The sequence below is a fragment of the Macaca thibetana genome, chromosome 11 (assembly GCF_024542745.1).
Source record: "Macaca thibetana thibetana isolate TM-01 chromosome 11, ASM2454274v1, whole genome shotgun sequence".
Lineage (NCBI taxonomy): Eukaryota > Metazoa > Chordata > Mammalia > Primates > Cercopithecidae > Macaca > Macaca thibetana.
Window position 1 is genome coordinate 103552593 of NC_065588.1, and position 17896 is coordinate 103570488.

Genomic DNA, 17896 nt, shown 5'->3' on the forward strand with positions numbered 1-17896 from the left:
CCCAGGGGAGCGTTTGCTTTCTGGGCTCAGGCAGAGGAAGATGGCTTCAAGCTAGTGGCTTCTCTGCTTATGGGCCCTGAATCTTCTCATATTTTTTCCTACAGGCACCACCCAGCTGAAACATTTAGGAACAGCCTTTGAGGAAGCCTGTGTTGGTAGCGACATCTGAGAGTGTTGATGAATGCCAACGGCTCTGATGGAAAAAAGCTAATCAAAAAACCATTTAGGAGTAGCTTTCCTCTACAGTGAATAATTTTATCTTTCCTCATGCTCTGGTACCCAAACTCACCTGAGATCTTTGACTGTTTTCTCTCTTGGGCCCTGAATGAATGCTTTGGGATGGAGGAAGTAGCTGGCTTTGGAGAAAGGTTAAGTCTTTTTGGCTTCCTCTGGTCACGTGACACACAGAGAACCCATTTAACAAGCAGATTCCTGGACTGAGGAACCTCCCTGAAATGGGAACACTAAGCCGTTAAGTGTTAGGGGTTCCCTTTAAAATAACAGTAGTGGCTGGGTGCTGTGGCTCACGTCTGTAATCCCAGCACTTTGGGAGGCTGAGGTAGGAGGATCACTTGAGCCCGTAAGTTTGAGACCAGCCTGGGCAACATGGTGAGACCTTGTCTCTACTAAAAATACAAAAAATTAGCTGAGTGTGGTGACATGTGCCTGTGATCCTGGCTACCCAGGAGGCTGAGGTGACAGAGGTGACAACATGCTAGCAGCCCTCACTATGGACACCTCCTTGGCCTCGGCCTCCACTCCGGCAGCGCTTTGAGGAGCCCTGCAGCCTGCCATGGCACTTTGGGAGCCCCTCTCTGGGCTGTCCGAGGCCGGAGCCGCTCCCTCTGCTTGCCGGGAGGTGTGGAAGGAGAGAAGCGAGCGGGAACTGGGGCTACGTGGGGCACTCACAGTCCAGCGCGAGTTCCGGCGGGTGCGGATGCAGGCTCGCCGGGCCTGGCACTCAGAGCAGCTGGCAGGCGCCACCAGCCCAGGGCAGTGAAGGGCTTAGCACCCGGGCCAGCAGCTGCAGTGGGTGCACCGGGTCCCTGAGCAGCGCCCGCCTGCTGGTGCTGTGCTCGAGTTCTGGCCGGGCCTCAGCTGCCTCACCGCGGGGCAGGGCTCAGGACCTGCAGCCCCCCATGCCCAAAACTCTGCCGTGGTGGGCTCCCGTGCGGCTGGAGCCTCCCCCACGAGCACCGCCCTCTGCTCAGCTGCGCTCTGTCCCATCAACCGACCGAGGGCTAAGGAGTGCGCGTGCACCGCATGGGACTGGCAAGCAGCTCGGCCCGCAGCCCTAGTGCGGGATCCACTAGGTGAAGCCAGCTGGGCTCCTGAGTCTAGTGGGGACTTGGAGAATGTTTGTGTCTAGCTGAGGGATTGCAAATACACCAATCAGCACTCTGTGTCTAGCTCAGGATTTGTAAATACACCAATCAATACTCTGTATCTAGCTAACCTAGTGGAGACTTGGAGAAATTTTATGTCTAGCTAGAGGATTGTAAATGCACCAATCAGCACCCTGTCAAAATGGTCCAATCAGCTCTCTGTAAATTGGACCAATCAGCTCTCTGTAAAATGGACCAATCAACAGGATGTGGGTTGGGCCAGATAAGGGAATAAAAGGGCAACCTGCTCGGGTGGCCTTTAACACTGGTAGAAGTCTTGTGTTTTTGCTGTTTGCAATAAATCTTAGTGCTGCTCACTGTTTGGGTCCACGCTGCGTTTATGAGCTGTAACACTCACCATGAAGGTCTGCAACTTAGTTCCTGAAGCCTGCCAGACCACAACACCCTCGACCGGGAGGAACAAATAATTCCAGATGGGCCACCTTTAAGAGCTGTAACACTCAGTGCGAAGATCTCCCCCTTCACTCCCATTGGCGAGACCACAAACTGACCAGAAGGAAGCAGCTCCGGACACATCTGAATGTCTGAAGGAACAAACTCCTGACACACCATCTTTAAGAACTCTAATGCTCACTGCTCACCGCAAGGATCTGCGGCTTCATTCTTGAAGTCAGTGAGACCAAGAACCCACCAATTCTGGATTCAGCCTTGGCTGAGGCTCTGTACCATCCTGCCTGGGCTGGGCTGCTTTTCCAGCCCACTTACCCGTGCCCCATCTCTTGTTTGTCACTCTCCAGGCCCAGGGACCTTTTTGCTATCCCTTGGATAAGACCAGCAACTCTCAGCTTCAGCCTTTGCCCTTGCGGTTCCTTCTACCGGGATGGTGTCCCCCAGACAGCCCCATGGCCCCCATCCTCACTTCTGTCTGGTGTTTGCTCACCTCCTGGAAGACGTCCTCCTCTCCCTCCCTCACCACCCTGCGACCCAGCCATCCCCCTTCTGTCCTCTCTTCTGGCCATATTTTCCTTCACAGAGTGTTACATATTTGGTTCTTTTGTTTCACTCAACTCCAGGAGGGCCAGGCTCTCTCTATTTTGTCACCACTGCATCTCTGGTCCCCAGAACTGTTCCCAGCACATAATTGTAGGCCTTGAGTATATATTTGATGAATGGATGAATAAATGAATTTGCATTTATGCTGCAAACTCCTTACTCCATGACTCTGAAACAGGTTGATTTCTCTGGACTCAAGTTTCTTAACTGAACAATGGGCTTATATTCACTCTAACACCTCACAGTGTTGTGTCTGGCTGCAGTTTAGAAGGAAAGCAGACCTGCAGCCATCTATCCACCTTCCAGCAGAACAGATTCTCAGGCCCCTTGCAGCCCTGGCATTGCATGATGCTATGATTCATCTGTGACCCTTGAAAGACCTGCCCTTAACTCCCGGAGTGCAGTACAGCAGTATAGGTTCTCAGCAGTGAGAAACAAATACTACTGCTGTGGCCCAGAGCAAACAGTTTTCTCCTTCATTCTGAGTTACGTAATGATGATCAGAGCTGCCTTTTATTGAGTGATTACTATATGCCAGGTTCACTTGTCGTTTTATTCAACCCTACAACCCTTGTGTTGAATGTGCAAGGTGCTCTCAGCAGCCCTGTTGTTCAGGTCAGGGGCCCAGAGATATAAGGGGCAGATTCTCCGTTTGAGCCAGGCCCGTCTGAGTCCAGAGCCTGACATCTCACCACTGCTGTGTGTTTTTCTGCTCTTCAACGAAGAAAAAGAGTCAGTGGCTACTACCTGGACTGTCTTGGGTATGGAGATGCACTGCTCAGATACCCCTTCAGGACTGAAGGGCCTCCCCCCACAGCTGAGGGGAGTGCTGCTGGTACAGCTGTCAGCTTTCAGTCCCCTTTGGAAGTTGACCTTGTTTGAGAGAGCTTCTGGGCCAAAGCCTCACCCCTCTCCCTAGGCAGCCCCTGTCCAGGGACTGATTAAAGCATCATCCTAGCTTGCTAACAACCACTAGAATGGGCTGAGGCCTCTGTTGAGACTGCATCACAGTCTAACTTCTCCCTCTGTCCAGTTTTGCTTCTCACCCTTCCCTGCCACTGGGGTTGAGCCCAAGAACACTTCCTTGAGAGAGAGAGTGCTCATTTATGTCTCCTCATTTGCTTCTTGGGGAACCCAACTTGCCTCAGGGATGTCTCCCCTGGATACCTGTGGACTTGTCTTAGGACTTAGAGGACCCCATGTGCTGGAGGTGACCATGTGCTTGGAGGTGACTGTCAATCTAGCTCCTCATTGTGGTTCTGAGTTGTGATGTTTTCTGGTTAGACAAATAACTCTTTGCTGAGCTACTGTAAACACACACCATGGTCATTTTTGGCAAATGCCTGTTGAAGACGGATGCTTTGGGAATGAGAAAGGCAGAAATGGGATTACCATTGCACACAGGACACACAGCCAAGAGGAAGACCTTGTTTTGGGAAGGCAGTGGGATGTGGCCAAATGTAATAAAGGCAGTAGGATGTGGCCAAATCGTGTTTAAATCAATGACAGCTCCATTCCAGACTTGTTTTAATCCCCTTGTAGTTTCCAGAAGAACCACAACACACACTTGATGCTCAAGAAGTGTGGGAAGAAGATAAATGAATCAGCAGGTAGGGAAGTAAAAGGGAACCAAGCAAAGGGAAAAAGTGGGAAACATAATCTCATCATAGACTTCAGGAGACCAAGCCATGTGTAAATTTCACAAACACCAGTGGAGTGCTCCCTTTGTGCAAAGCCAATGCCAAGGGCTGGGATATTAGATGATTCAGCCATGGTCCCTGTCCAGAAAACACTTGTGACTCAACCTTGGGCATGTCCCTTAACCACTTTCTTTGGCTTGGCTATAGACAGACATGGTCTCTTAACCTCAAGTCACTTAAATATTGGGGGATGATGGGTTTGCTTCCTCTTGGCATCTTCCTGCTCATCCCCTTACTTTGCACATCATTTGGCAATGACTGCACCACTGCCACCACAAATTGCTATTAATTGTTGAGCACTCACCATATGCCAGGACCTGCACTTAAAGCAATTTGTGTATGTGCACACTATGGTATTTCATCCTTATAACAACTCTATAAGGCAGATACTGTCCTATTTTATAGATGAGGATCTGAGGCTCTGGGAGCATAGATAATTTGTCCAAAGTCTTGTAGCAAGTAAGTAGGGGAGCTAGGGCTGTCCAACAATGCGCCCCCTCCTCTTAGTCCCCCTCCACCTGGAGAAGCCCACCTGTTCCCACCTTGTTCCCTTACAGGCCCTCATTTCCCTTGAGCTGTCTGGTTCTGCCTTTACACACTGGCTTGCCTTCCCTTTTTCCCTTATCACAGCCCGTCCTGACTGTTCATGCCCAAACCTACAACCGTGCTGGCTCCCTCTGTCTTTGGGAATAAGAATGGATCTCCTGTCACTTGTGAAAACATCCCCTGATGGGTCTTTGGCTGCATGCCATGCCCTGCGGACAAGCATTGGGGTTCCCCAGGAGGCTGTAAAATAGGAGTCACTGGGATTCTGCCTGCATCTGATGTGAGAGCTGCTCCTGCTTTTGTAGCACAGAGTAGTAGATGATGCCAGAAGGAATTAAAGAAGCTTGATTTTTGGTCACAGCAGCAGGCAGTGTGGGGTAGTGGTTAAGCACCAGAGCCATCAAAGTTGACATCCTGGACTTACCATGTACCTGCTGAATGACCTTACGCGATTTACTGAACCTCTCTGAGCCTCCCTTTGCCCTTATGTATAATTGGGATAATAGTGAACTCCCATAGAGTTGCTGGAAAAGTAGGTGAGACATTGCATTTAAAGCCCTCATTGCTCCACCTGGTGCAGAGTAAGGGCTCCATAAATGGTCATGGTTGTTGGCATTGCTCTTGGTGTTAGACCAGTTGATATGGTTTGTCTGTGTCCCCACCCAAATCTCATCTTGAATTGTAGCTCCCATAATCCCCACATGTCATGGGAGGGAACTCGTGGGAGGTAATTGAATCATGGGGGTGGGTTTTTCTTGTGCTGTTCTTGTGATAGAGAAGAAGTCTCATGAGATCTGAATGGTTTTATAAAGGGCAGTTCCCCTGCACACACTCTCTTGTCTGCCATCATGTAAGACATGCCTTGCTCCTCCTACACCTTCTGCCATGATTGTGAGGCCTCCCTAGCCATGTGGAACTGTGAATCCATTAAACCTCCTTTTCTTTATAAATTACGTAGTCTCGGGTATTTCTTCATAGCAGTATGAAAATGGACCAATACACCAGCCACAAATTGAATATCCCCCACATCCTATCCTTTCTCATTCCTTTTCTTCCTTCCTCAATTTTAATCATTACCCACTACCAGCAAAGCCTAGTGCTGGGACAGTTGGAAACAGAGAGATGACAAAGACTGACTCAGCCCTGAGGAGCTTACAGAGCCCTCCAGAAGAACAAGGGTCAGTCGGACAAGCTGCCAGGAAGCCTTCGCTTTCAATCTCGGCTCCACTCCTTGCTCCATGTCTCTGAAACAGGTTGATTTATCTGGGCTCAAGTTCCTTAACTGAACAATGAGCTTATATTCACCCTAACTCCTCACAGTGTTGTGTCTGGCTGCAGTTCAGAAGGAAAGCAGACTGGCAGCCATCTATCCACCTTCCAGCAGAACAGATTCCCAGGCCCCTTGCAACCCTGGCATTGCACGATGCTGTGATTCATCTGTGACCCTTGAAAGACCTGTCCTTAACTCCCAGGGTGCGGTACAGCAGTATAGGTTCTCAGCACCAGCAAATGTGTTCTGAACTGAGCGCTGGTAAACAGACAGTATTTATGAATGGGTGTCACTGGCCTGCTGCTTTGCGTTTTATCACCAAAGATTATGGAAGATTGGGAGTTCTTATTTCAGAGCATGCTTTATGGTTTTCATTACTCTCCTGAATCTCTGCATAATTTGCTGGGATTAGGGATGGAGTGCCTTTGTTTCTTTGTTTGCATTCTTTTCCTTCCATGTAAACCAGTAAAAATCAATAAAAAGCCAGCAGATGAAAGCCCTGCCCACGCCAGAACTTGGCTGTGTGTCCCAACATGACTGAGTTGGCCCCTTCTTGGTCAGGGAACAGGCTGAGTGAACCTGAACCTAGGTTTTTGTTTCTGTGTGGTCTCAAGGAGGACCACACCCTGTATTTACAGGTGGGGAAACTGACACCAAGAATTAGGAAATGACCTGTCTAAGGCTGATTTACCTAGCATCTACTGAACCCCATGCCGAGTCATTTGATAAATTATTTTGGGGTGCCTGCTGAGTGTAATTAGCAAGGATCAGGGAGTGGCTTTGTTTCTTTGCCTGCATTTTTCTTTTTAACCCTAAGCTGAGCTGCCATTCTGTCACAATAGTCTCCAAAACAGGGTACATGCATGAATGTGCACGAAAGGGCAAGAAGAATGTTCTAGAACATTTTTTCTTATCCTTTTAGTATGTATATACTTTGTGTATATTTTATAATAAGCTATATGATATAGTAGTACAGCAGTATATTATATATGCTATGTACGTGTCTCCAATATTATACTATATATTCAGTTATAGGTTTGGTATAATCTATAATTAAATATATAGTCACATATCAGGGAGGTATACATAAGAATGATAGGGATGTGTGATCAAAACTGTTTGGAGACCACTGGTTTAATGAATGTATAGCTGTTCCTGACCATTCTGTCTACACTACCCACCCCTCTTCATTATTCTCTTTTCCTCTATTCTGCCTGTGTCTTAATCATTCTCCCTGATATTTCATTGCATTTTTGTTTATGGTCTGTTTCCTCTACTAGAAAGGTAGCTCTGCATAGGTGGAGACTTGGATTTGCCTACTGTTGTCTCCCCAGCACCTAGAAGTGTAGGCTGGACACTCAGGGGCATGTGCTAAGTACTTGCTGAAACAAATGAATGGGTGTGCAGTCTCTGCAGACAGGTGAACACACATGCCCCACAAGAGTGGGCTGTGTACAGGCTTAGGGAAAGTACAGAGTAATCTGGGGATGCCAAGCAGGCATCTGATTCAGCCTAAGGTATGCAAAGGGGCTTCCTAATAAAGGGCTGCCTACACTGGCACCCAAGGAGTTGGCCAAGAAAGAGGAGAGCTCCAGGTGGGAACAGCAAGGGCAGATGGCAAGAGACTAGAGAGGGCAGCGTCTTCCTCAGGGCTGGGCAGTGTCAGGGAATTAATGGCAACGGATGAGGCTAGAAAGGAGATTAGATCTGTTCATCAAACGCTTCCACATTGTCTTCAGGAGTTGGGGCTGTATCCTAAGGGCAGGGGGAACCATTCCGACTGCAGCGTGGTGTGGTGTGTGGAGCATGGAGTAAGAGCCAGACCTCTGGATTTGCATCCTGGTCCTGTCATTTGTCAGCTCTGTGATTTGCAGTTATTTAACCTCTCCTGCCTTAGCTCCCTCAGCTGTAAAATGGGGATGATAATAGAATCAGCCTCAGCAGGGCATTGGGAGGATTAAATGAGCTAATTTATGTAAATCGCAGAGATAGCTCTTGGCATGTAATAACTACTCTATATGTGCAATTTATTATAATTCATTCCACAAATGTTTATTGAGCCCCCTATGGTCTCCAGGCTGGAGATGCAGTCGTGACCAAATCACACCTAAACCGTGGAGCTTGCATTCTAATTAGGGCAGAAAAAAACAATAAATGAAGAAATAAGTTAACAAGAACAAATCAGCCAGCATAAGACCAAGAAGAGAATTACAGTGGAGATGTCTAAAGGTGATGGGACTCCCTCAGGTTGGGCATTCCATAAGGACCCCCTGGAGGAGGTGACTTACTTGGAATGAGTTTGGTTGCTTTTGAAGGCCTGCAAGAATGAGTGTGTTTGCCATATAGTGGGCCCAGGGGAGGGAGGCTTTAGGAGAGATGGGCGGGGACCTGGCCACACAGGGCTTGTCTGTCAAGGGAAGGAGTTTGGATGCAAAGCCACTCGAGGTTTCTACGTGTGGTGGGATTTGACTACTTTTTAAAAGATCCTCTCTGTAGTAATTGTGAATGGGAGTTCACTCTTGATTTGCCTCTCTGTTTGTCTATTATTGGTGTATAGGAATGCTTGTGATTTTTGCACATTGATTTTGTATCCTGAGACTTTGTTGAACTTGCTTATCAGCTTGAGGAGATTTTGGGCTGAGATGATGGAGTTCAGCTATAAAAAAGGATGAGTTCATGTTCTTTGCAGGGACATGGATGAAGCTGGAAACCATCATTCCCAGCAAAGTAACAAAAGAACAGAAAACCAAACACTGCATGTCCTCACTCATAAGTGGGAGTTGAACAATGAGAACACATAGACACAGGGAGAAGAACATCACACACCAGGGCCTGTTGGGGGGTAGGGGGGCTAGGGGAGGGATAGCATTAGGAGAAATACCTAATGTAGATGATGGGTTGATGGGTGCAGCAAACCAGCATGGCACGTGTATACCTATGTAACAAACCTGCATGTTCTGTACATGTATCCCAGCACTTAAAGTATAGTAATAATTAAAAAAATAATCCTCGTAACTGCTGCCTGGACTCATTGCAGGGTAGGAGGGTCCTTGACATGAAGAAGAAAATGGGCTTGCCAGTGCCCCTGCTGCGTCCCCTCACCTCCTCAATGTCACCTTTGCCCTTCATTGCTTCCAGTTCGCTTATGTTCTCCCTGACCCCACGTCAAGGCCCACTCTGAGGATCATTCCAGCTAAGAGCCAAATGACTGCAGCGGTTTACTTTGCAGCTCTTCGTTTGGGTGCCAGATTGGCCAGCCAGTGAGTGCCACACTTAGGGTGCAGACCCATTCCAGAAGGCAGGCCTATAGGCCCTCCGCATTTGCCCTGCATGTACAGCTGGCCAGAGACCACTTGGTGCCTTCCACCCACAGCCTTGACTTTAGCATTTGCCTCTGTTGCCTGTGTGTGTGCCACATTTTGAGAGGCAACCTGGTGTAGAGGTGAAGCCAGAAGGCCCCAGAGACAGGCTGCCTGGGGTGGAATCCTGCTTCCACTCCTTGCCAGCCAAGTGACCTTGGCTTATTAAATTCCTTAACCTCTCTAGATTCTGGTTTTCTCTTCTGTAAAATGAGGATAACCACAGCAACTACCTAACAGAGTTCTGAGTGAGAGCCCAGCACCTAGTAAGTGGTCAATAAGTGTTTGCAGTTATCAGTGTTGCTTTCCTGCCTATTCAAGGGGACAGGCACCTGTTCTCTGCCTACCTTTCAGAGATGGCTGCAGGATTAATGAGATAATGATTGTCGACTGTTTGGAGCTTTGCAGAACAAAGGCACTGCATGAATACAGGTGATTATTATTGTCATCTTTATGCTTTGCCTGGGTGAGCCTATTGTGGTTGACTGATTTATGGAAATGGTGTGTCCCCAGGTGAACTGAATTAGTGATAAGGAAATTTCAGACAGTTCAGATAATCACAGGGTCTTCCATCTGCTCAGGGCCTTTCATTGTGAAAGCTTCCAGGGGGCTGTGTAAGATAGAACAGCAAGAGAGCACCCATCCGAGCATGGCTCCAAGTGTCCAGGTGTGCAGGCATCCACCTATCCATCCACCCAGTAATGAGCGTCAGAGCCAGGTGTGCTGAGCATGCTGCGCTCCAGACCCACACAGCTGCAGTCTCTATGGGAGTGAGGAAACAAGTGTGCTTCTGACAAAAATGGCAGTAGCTGAGAGCTCACTTGTCTGGGACATTTGCTGAGCACCAAGTCATGTTCCAAAGATTTTCCTATGTATTGATATGTGTGATTCTCAACATCCAGGGAGGTAGAAACCGATTTTACAAATAAGGAAGCAGAAAAGACCTGCTTAGGGCCATGTAGCTAGGAGGGGTGTGGCTGGGGTTTCGACTCAAGCAGGCTGGCTCCACAGCCAACAATTTCCTTAACGAGCATGTGACCATTTCTAATGAGGAAAAGAAGCCTCCCCAAATGTCAGCAGAAGGAAAAATAGGTTAGCTGAGAGAGCCAGTGGCACTGGCCCAGGATGGAGACCCTGGTTGGGTGTCTTTGTTCCCTAAGTGCCTCTTGGCAGGTGTCTTAGGTTGAGTTTCCTGGAAAAGAGACTCTTAAGAGGTGCCGGAAGGAAACTTATTGGGGATTGCCCCTGGGGTTAACTCAGGGATGCAGAACTGGTCAGAGAGAGAAATTGAGCTGTGATAGACTCACAACATAGGCCTCAGTCCGTCCCCTGGGAATAGCTCTCCAGAGTTGTCCCCAGTCCAGACAAGGGGGCCAGGTCTTTGTGCCCCCACACCAACTAGTCATTGGATACAGCTGCCCCAGGAGCGGGTGTGACCTTGAGATAGGCCTTCCTTAGGCCGAGCAGTTCCTGGGAAGAGACTCAGCAGGACGGCCCTGAACCTGCCAGCAGAGCTTGCAAGGAAAGCCGACAGCCTCCACTGCAGGAGGCATTGCTCACGGAGCAACTTTATAAAAATCACCCTGGAATCAGGGGTTATAACCAGAAACCAAGGTGGTAGCTTGGACTTTCTGGCATTCTCAGCCCCTCCACACCGTGTCATGTAGCTTTTTCTTCTGTGTATCTGTTGATCGCTTGCACTTCTGCCCGTCCTCATACTAGGGCTTAGTTCAGTACTTCTCCCTGGACTGGATTTAGACTCTGATGCCTACTCACTGAGCAGTGAAAATAAGCCTGATCTAGCTTCTTCTTTCCTCAAAGGCAGCCATTCATTCATTCTTTTTATTGTCTCCTCATCCCACATTTAGGTATTGAGTAAGTGACAGGTGCTGGGGATGCAGCAGTGAGAAGACGGACATGAACAGGCTCTGTCCTCATGGAGTTTGCCTTCTTGTGGGCTGGACATAGACAAGTCAACTCATGGAATACTTTCCAGCAGTGGTAAATGCTGTGATGAAAATAAAGCAAGGTATTGGGAACTGCTCTAAGCAGGCAATGCAAAGGTGTGTGAGTCAACACACCTAAGGGTGACAGACTGTTGACTTACACACCTTTGCATTGCCTGCTGAGAGCAGTGCCTGGTGTGGTCTCCCATTACATGACAAATATTAGTTATTTGATTATAATTGATGACAGGCTGACTTAACTGGCATCATCAGGTTTGGGGGCGGCCTGTCCTTCCTTCCTGCCGGCTGGGGTGAGGTTCCGAGAAGCCTTCCCGAGGTGTGGTGCTTGCTGACTCAGCAGTGCTCTGCCTGGCAGGGCTGAGATGTTCCTTGGAAAAGCTCCCACCTAGGTCCTTGCCCAGGCCCCCCGGAGCTGCCAATCACAGCTGCTCTGCCAGTATGATGGCTCATGGGGCCCAACAGCTACGTGCACCCTCCCCAAGCCCTGACTCAACTTGGGTAATCTTGTGAGAATGGGCGTTCTCTGGCATTTCCTGCTCCTCGCTGGCCTGGAAGACCTTGTGAGAACAGCCCTGCCCCCACCCTTCTGCCATCCTTACCGACATGCCCAGCCTGGCCTGAGCCAGGACCACAGCAGGCCTGGGAAAGGGGACCCTGGAACTTTGAGGATTCTGTGGAGTTTCACAAAACCAGGGTTTGAGTGAGAAGTCTGAGTTCTGGTCCAGCTCCTGTTGTGTGACCTTGACCCAGTGTTCTCTGGGTTTTAGTTCCTCATCTGTAAAAATGAGGCCTTACTAGACTTACCTTATTTCCATCTCTCACAGCTGTTCTCTCCTGCCTCAGGGCCTTTGCACTGGCACTTACCTCTGCTGGAATACTCTTCCCACCTCTCTACCTTTTATCTAGTAGACTCCATTCCTCCTTCAGGCCTCAATCAATCGTCCTACCTGCCTAACAAGGCTAGTTCACAGTTATCCACTCTGATAGGACTACAGAAGACTATATTCCTCTCCCTTGTCATGAATCAGTTGTCAGTTGATATTTGCTTGTAGGATTCTTGACCAGTAACCATCCTTACATGCCCCATGAGGGCAGGCATCTTGCTGTCTTGTCTGTAGCTGTATCCCCAGTGCATAGCACAGAGCTTGGCGTGTAGTATATGCTCAATAAATGTTTGTTATGGAATGACTCTTCAAATGAGATTATATAGATAAAGGCCCCTTATAAATGTAAAGCAGTTAGCAGAAGGGAGGTGTTCTATTATCAGTGGGATAATGACGTTGGCCTGGGGGAAGCATCTCAGGATCTGCAGGGATTTTGGGGGACATTTCTAAAGCTAAAAGAGCATCTGCCCCCCATTCTGTCCTGAGTCAGCCTGTGCCTAGTGAACCCACAGCCCTGACTGATCATTCCCTTGGCCTTTGTTATAGAGCAGACCAGGGTGGGTGTCCCTGAGTGGCCGGCTGCTTGGTCTTGCTCAGCCTTTCTGTGTTACATCCTTTTCCCGCAGCTGCCACACACAACTTTCTAATTATGTCATGTCGTGGTGATGTCCTTGATATGTCACAGCACCCTGGGCTTCCCTGGGTGGGAGGCCGAGAAGTTGAAGGAAATGGAAAGAGTGTGTGTGTGTGTGTGTGTGTGTGTGTGTGTGTACACACTTGCAAGAAGATGGTGTGGATCAGACAGCTGCATTTTTTTTTTTTTTTTTTTTTTTTTTTGAGACAGAGTTTCGCTCTCGTTGCCCAGGCTGGAGTGCAGTGGTGTGATCTCGGCTCACTGCAACCTCCACCTCCTGGGTTCAAGTGATTCTCCTGCCTCAGTCTCTTGAGTAGCTGGGATTACAGGCGCCCGCCACCACACCCAGCTAATTTTTGTATTTTTAGTAGAGACGGGGTTTCACCATGTTGCCCAGGCTGTTCTCAAACTCCTGACCTCAGGTGATCTGCCCACCTCAGCCTCTCAAAGTGCTGGGATTACAGGCATGAGCCACTGTGCCTGGCCAAGTCAGCTGCATTCTAAATCCACTTTAAACGTTCTCCCCCACCTTGAGCCTGCTCCTGTGGGTAAGTCTCCTTTGCCCCTCTTGGTAGTAGGCAGTCTGTATTCTTGATCAGCCTATACCTTAGTTAGTGAATTTTTGTTGAGGGACTACTATGTGTCAAGTACTGGGCTAGGTGGTGAGGGCTCAGCAGTGGCAATCCAGGCAAAGTCTTTGCCAGCTTGTAGATGACTGTTCAGTGGGGAAGACAGATGTTAAACAAATCACCAGCTGTAATATTGATATGGTAACAAGTGTTCCAGGTACTTCAAAGAAGAGGGGCAGAGTAGGTGTCTCATTTTTGAGTTTATTCATTCATTTGTTGAACAGTATCTTAAAGCAACTGCTCTGTGCCAGGCAGCATGCTAGGTTAAGTACGTCTTGTCCCTGGGACCTTCCTAGACCACCAGGCCATAGCAGTGACTCCTTCCTCAGAACAGTCAGGACACCTGCCCCTGCCATCTGGGACTTGATAGTTTTTGACTTGTGCAATTAATTCAAATTTAGCACCAATATAAATGCACGTCTCACACAGGAGCCTTGTTGACTTTTTCATGGGATTGGTCCTTATTCCCCTAAATAGTTAAGACTCCTCCTCCCTCATCTTCCTCCTTCCCCTCCTCCTACTCCTCTCCTTCTCTTCCTTGCCTTTTCTCTTCTTCTCTCCTCCTCCTCCTCTTCCTCCTCCTCCTCCTCCTCTTCCTCCTCCTCTTCCTCCTCCTCCTCCTCCTCCTTCTTTTTCTTCTTCTTCTTCTTCTTCTTCTTCTTCTTCTTCTCCTTCTCCTTCTCCTTCTCCTTCTCCTTCTCCTTCTCCTTCTCCTTCTCCTTCTCCTTCTCCTTCTCCTTCTCCTTCTCCTTCTCCTTCTCCTTCTTCTTCTTCTTCTTCTTCTTCTTCTTCTTCTTCTTCTTCTTCTTCTTCTTCTTCCTCTTCTTCTCCTTCTTCTCCTTCTTCTCCTTCTCCTTCTTTCTTCTTTCTTCTTCTTTCTTCTTCCTTTTTCTTTTTTTTTTTTTTTTTTGAGACAGAGTCTCATTTTGTTGCCCAGGCTGGAGTGCAGCAGTGTGATCTTGGCTTACTGCAACCTCTGCCTCTCAGGTTCAAGTGATTCTCCTGCCTCAGCCTCTCAAGTAGCTGGGATCATAGGCTCCCACTACCACGCCTGCTAATTTTTGTATTTTTAGTAGAGACGAGGTTTCAACATGTTGCCCAGGCTGGCCTCGAACTCCTGACCTCAGGTGATCTGCCCACCTCGGCCTCCCAAAGTGCTGGGATTACAGGCGTGAGCCACTGCACCTGGCCCTTCTTCTTTCTTTCTCCCTTCTCTGCCTTCTCTTTCTCCTCATCCTTCTCCTCTTTTTCTTTTTCCTCCTCCTCCTCCTAATTCTTCCTCCTACTTTTTATTATGTGCCTCCTCCTTCTTTTTCTCTCCTCTCTTTCTCCCCTCTTTCTTCTCTTTCTCTTTCTACCATTTTCTCCTCCTCTTCCCCTCCTTTTCCTCCCATTCTCCTCATCTTCTTTTCCCCTCTTCCTCCTCCTTCTTTCCTTCCTCCTCTTCATCTTCTTTTCCTCCTCATTCCCCTCCTACTCCCACCCTTTCTTCTTCCCTCTTCCCTCTTCCTGTCTCCTCTCCCCTCTTCCCCTCCTGCTGGAGGCCTGTGCCAGCCATCCTGGAGCCCTTGAAGGCCCATGCAGGGGCCTGGCAAGTGGCATCTGCACAGCACCAGCAAGTCTCTGTTGGATATTCCTTGCTTCCCTGCCCTTTGTATTCTGAATTGACCTAGGGTTCTACTAATAGATGTAAAGGGTTTGCACAGTGCCTGGCACATAGGAAATGCTCAAAGATAAATAATGAAAGTTGTTAAGTTGGTAATGATGGTGATGGTTATCAGGAGCCAGGGTTTTTTCTTCAGCTCTTCCATGGATACGTTAACAAAGACCAAGTGAGTTTGCTCAGATTTTGTGTTCTTTGTTCCTCAGAGGAAAAGCATCAAGTTTACATTTTTCCTCTTGGAGTGAATGAACATTAAAAATCAGAGTTCAACTTTTTAATTTCCTTTTTCAAAGAAACAGATATGAGCTGCAGGTGGGTGTTAACCTGTGGTAATTGGGACTGCACCTCTGTACTTCAAAGATCACAAGCTTATTTTGAATACTTGAGGTTGGAAAATGGAACCAGAGGCTGTGGGATTCACCTCAACAAATTTGCAACAATGTTTGAGAAATTTTAGAAATTTAAACAAAAACTGTTTAAAGAAGCAATGTGACTCAAGCTGTAACTACCTACTTCCTCTAGTCTCTCCCCCATAATAGCTAAACATTTTTAATGCTTATGTACTAGGCATATTGCATGCTTTATCTCATTTAAGCTCACTATCATCTTAGTTTACAGGTAGGAAAACTGAGGTATAAGCAGGAATACTCCCCAAGGATCATAAACGATAGAGCTTATAAATGATAGAACCAGACAGTCTGACATCTGAGCCTACATGTTTCCCCACAGTGACATTCTGCCCCCTAATAAGAATCTGTTTAGATTGCAGGTTCTGAAGCTGGCATGGCAACTCAACTTTCTGGATTTGGCCTCTTCCAACACTCCTGTCCAGAGTGACTATATTGGTTATTAATTTCTGTGAAACAAACCAACGCAAACATAGTAACTTAAAACAACAACCATCTTATCCCACAAATTCCGAGTGTTGACTGAGCTCAGCTGGGTGGTTCTTCTGCTACAACAATGTCAGTGGGGGCTGCAGATAGCTGGGGGGCTCTACTGGACTGGGACATCTAGGATGACTCCCTGACGTGTCTGGTGCCTTTGTGGAAGATGGTTGCAAGTGTGAGGTCAGGTGGGATGCTGGGGCGTGTGTGTGTGTGTGTGTGTGTGTGTGTGTGTCCCTGATAGAGAACCACTTCCTCTTCCCAAAGCCTTTCCATGATGTCTTTCCATGTGTTCTCTCTGCATGATCTTTCAGCACAATAATTGGATTTCTTACATGGTATTCAGGGCCTCCAAAAGCTCAAAAGCAGAAGCTGCCATGCCTGATTCTCTGGTCAAAGTTCTGTCTAGATTTCAGTGTGGGAGGAGACTAAACAAGGGCATGGCACTGAGAGGGGTGGTCCATTTGGGACCCCCTTTGGAGATCAGCTACCACAGTGAGACATCTCCTTCATGGAGAAGTCACACAGCTCATGGGCAATGAACCTATGTGACTTTAAAAAGTACCTACTGTGTGGTTTACCTATAGAGTATCTTATTGTATTTAATGCTCCCACCTATCCTAGGAGGTGGATATTATTATCTTCCTTTTATGGATGAGAGAATAGCCTTAGATGCTTAATAACTTGCCCAAGGCTAGGTGGCAAGCCTTGAGTGAGGGAGCCTGGATTCTGACAGATTAGCCTGATTCCAAAGCCTATGCTGTTTCCTCTATGACATCCTCTCTTCTGGGAAGGTGGTACACATTTGTGTCTGCTTGCCACTTTCAATCAAATCTTATTAAACAAGCCAACAAATATTCACTGAATTATTAGGATGTACCAGGTTCTAAGAAGTGGTGGGAGGCAGTGTCAGTACTGGTTTCTGCCCTCAGAGAACTTGATTGCAGGGACAAGATAGGTAAACAGGAAAAGATAAAACCAACAATACTGGTTAGTGCTGACATGGTACTACCAAGGGTGGAGGGAGAGGACACAGACTGATGATCTTGGAGGCTGTTCCTCAGAGAAAGTGGAATTTTAAAAAATGATTGGAAAAAAATAGATTGGAATTTGGAAAAAGGTCTGAGGAGTGGTAATAGTTTAACTTAATAACACATACCATGGGCTTCACAGGGCTACAAGCACTTTCCACGAATTAATTTATTGAACTTGGCCAGGCACAGTGGCTCACACCTGTAATCTCAGCACTTTGGGAGGCCAAAGTGGGGGGATCACCTGAGGTCAGGAGTTTGAGACCAGCCTGGCCAACATGGCTAAACCCCATCTCTATTAAAAAGGCAAAAATTAGTTGGGTGTGGTGGCATGTGCCTGTAATCCCAGCTACTCAGGAGGCTGAGGCAGGAGAATCACTTGAACCTGGGAGATGAAGGTTGCAGTGAGCCAAGATCGCACTGCTGCACTCTAACCTGGGCAACAGAGTGAGACTCCGTCTCAAAAATAAAAATAAAATGAAATAATTTATTGAACCCTCAGGCAATCCAGTGAATTGGGTGCCATCATTATTGCCGCTTTATAGATGAGGAAGCTGGGGCACAGAGGGGTTAGGTCAGTTGTCTGAGTTCACACAGTGTGTAAAGTGGTGGAGCTGGATTTGAATTCCAATTATGTGCATTCTGGCACCACAATCGGGATCCTAATTATCAGGCTGGACCACCTTTTGTAAGGGAGGCTGATTTAGAAGGGGGTCTTTTTGGGGAGAGAGTGGGTAAACCAGCTTGGCCAAAACACAGAGCACTTGTAGAGGGAATGAGCATAACAGTGACTAACACTTAAACACATTTGATCCTTCCACCTCCCCACTCCCCTGTAAGGGAATGATCATCTGAATTCTACAGGTGGAGACCTCAAGACTTAGAGAGACAAAATGAATTCCCTAAGAGCACACATGTGGACCCCAG

The 17896-nt window shown here is 47.8% G+C and overlaps 2 protein-coding genes and 1 non-coding gene across 4 annotated transcripts in view; all 3 read left to right on the forward strand.

Moving 5' to 3' along the window:
- Positions 1-17896, forward strand: part of PWP1 (PWP1 homolog, endonuclein) — a 753749-nt gene that overhangs the window by 414923 nt on the left and 320930 nt on the right. The window lies entirely within an intron of this gene.
- ABTB3 (ankyrin repeat and BTB domain containing 3) overlaps positions 1-17896 on the forward strand; it is a 338029-nt gene that overhangs the window by 56758 nt on the left and 263375 nt on the right. The gene's annotated exons all lie outside the window — the stretch shown is intronic.
- LOC126931896 (small nucleolar RNA SNORD74) lies at positions 124-206 on the forward strand. Its single transcript, XR_007718004.1, has one exon. It is a non-coding gene; the product is annotated as a small nucleolar RNA SNORD74 (small nucleolar RNA).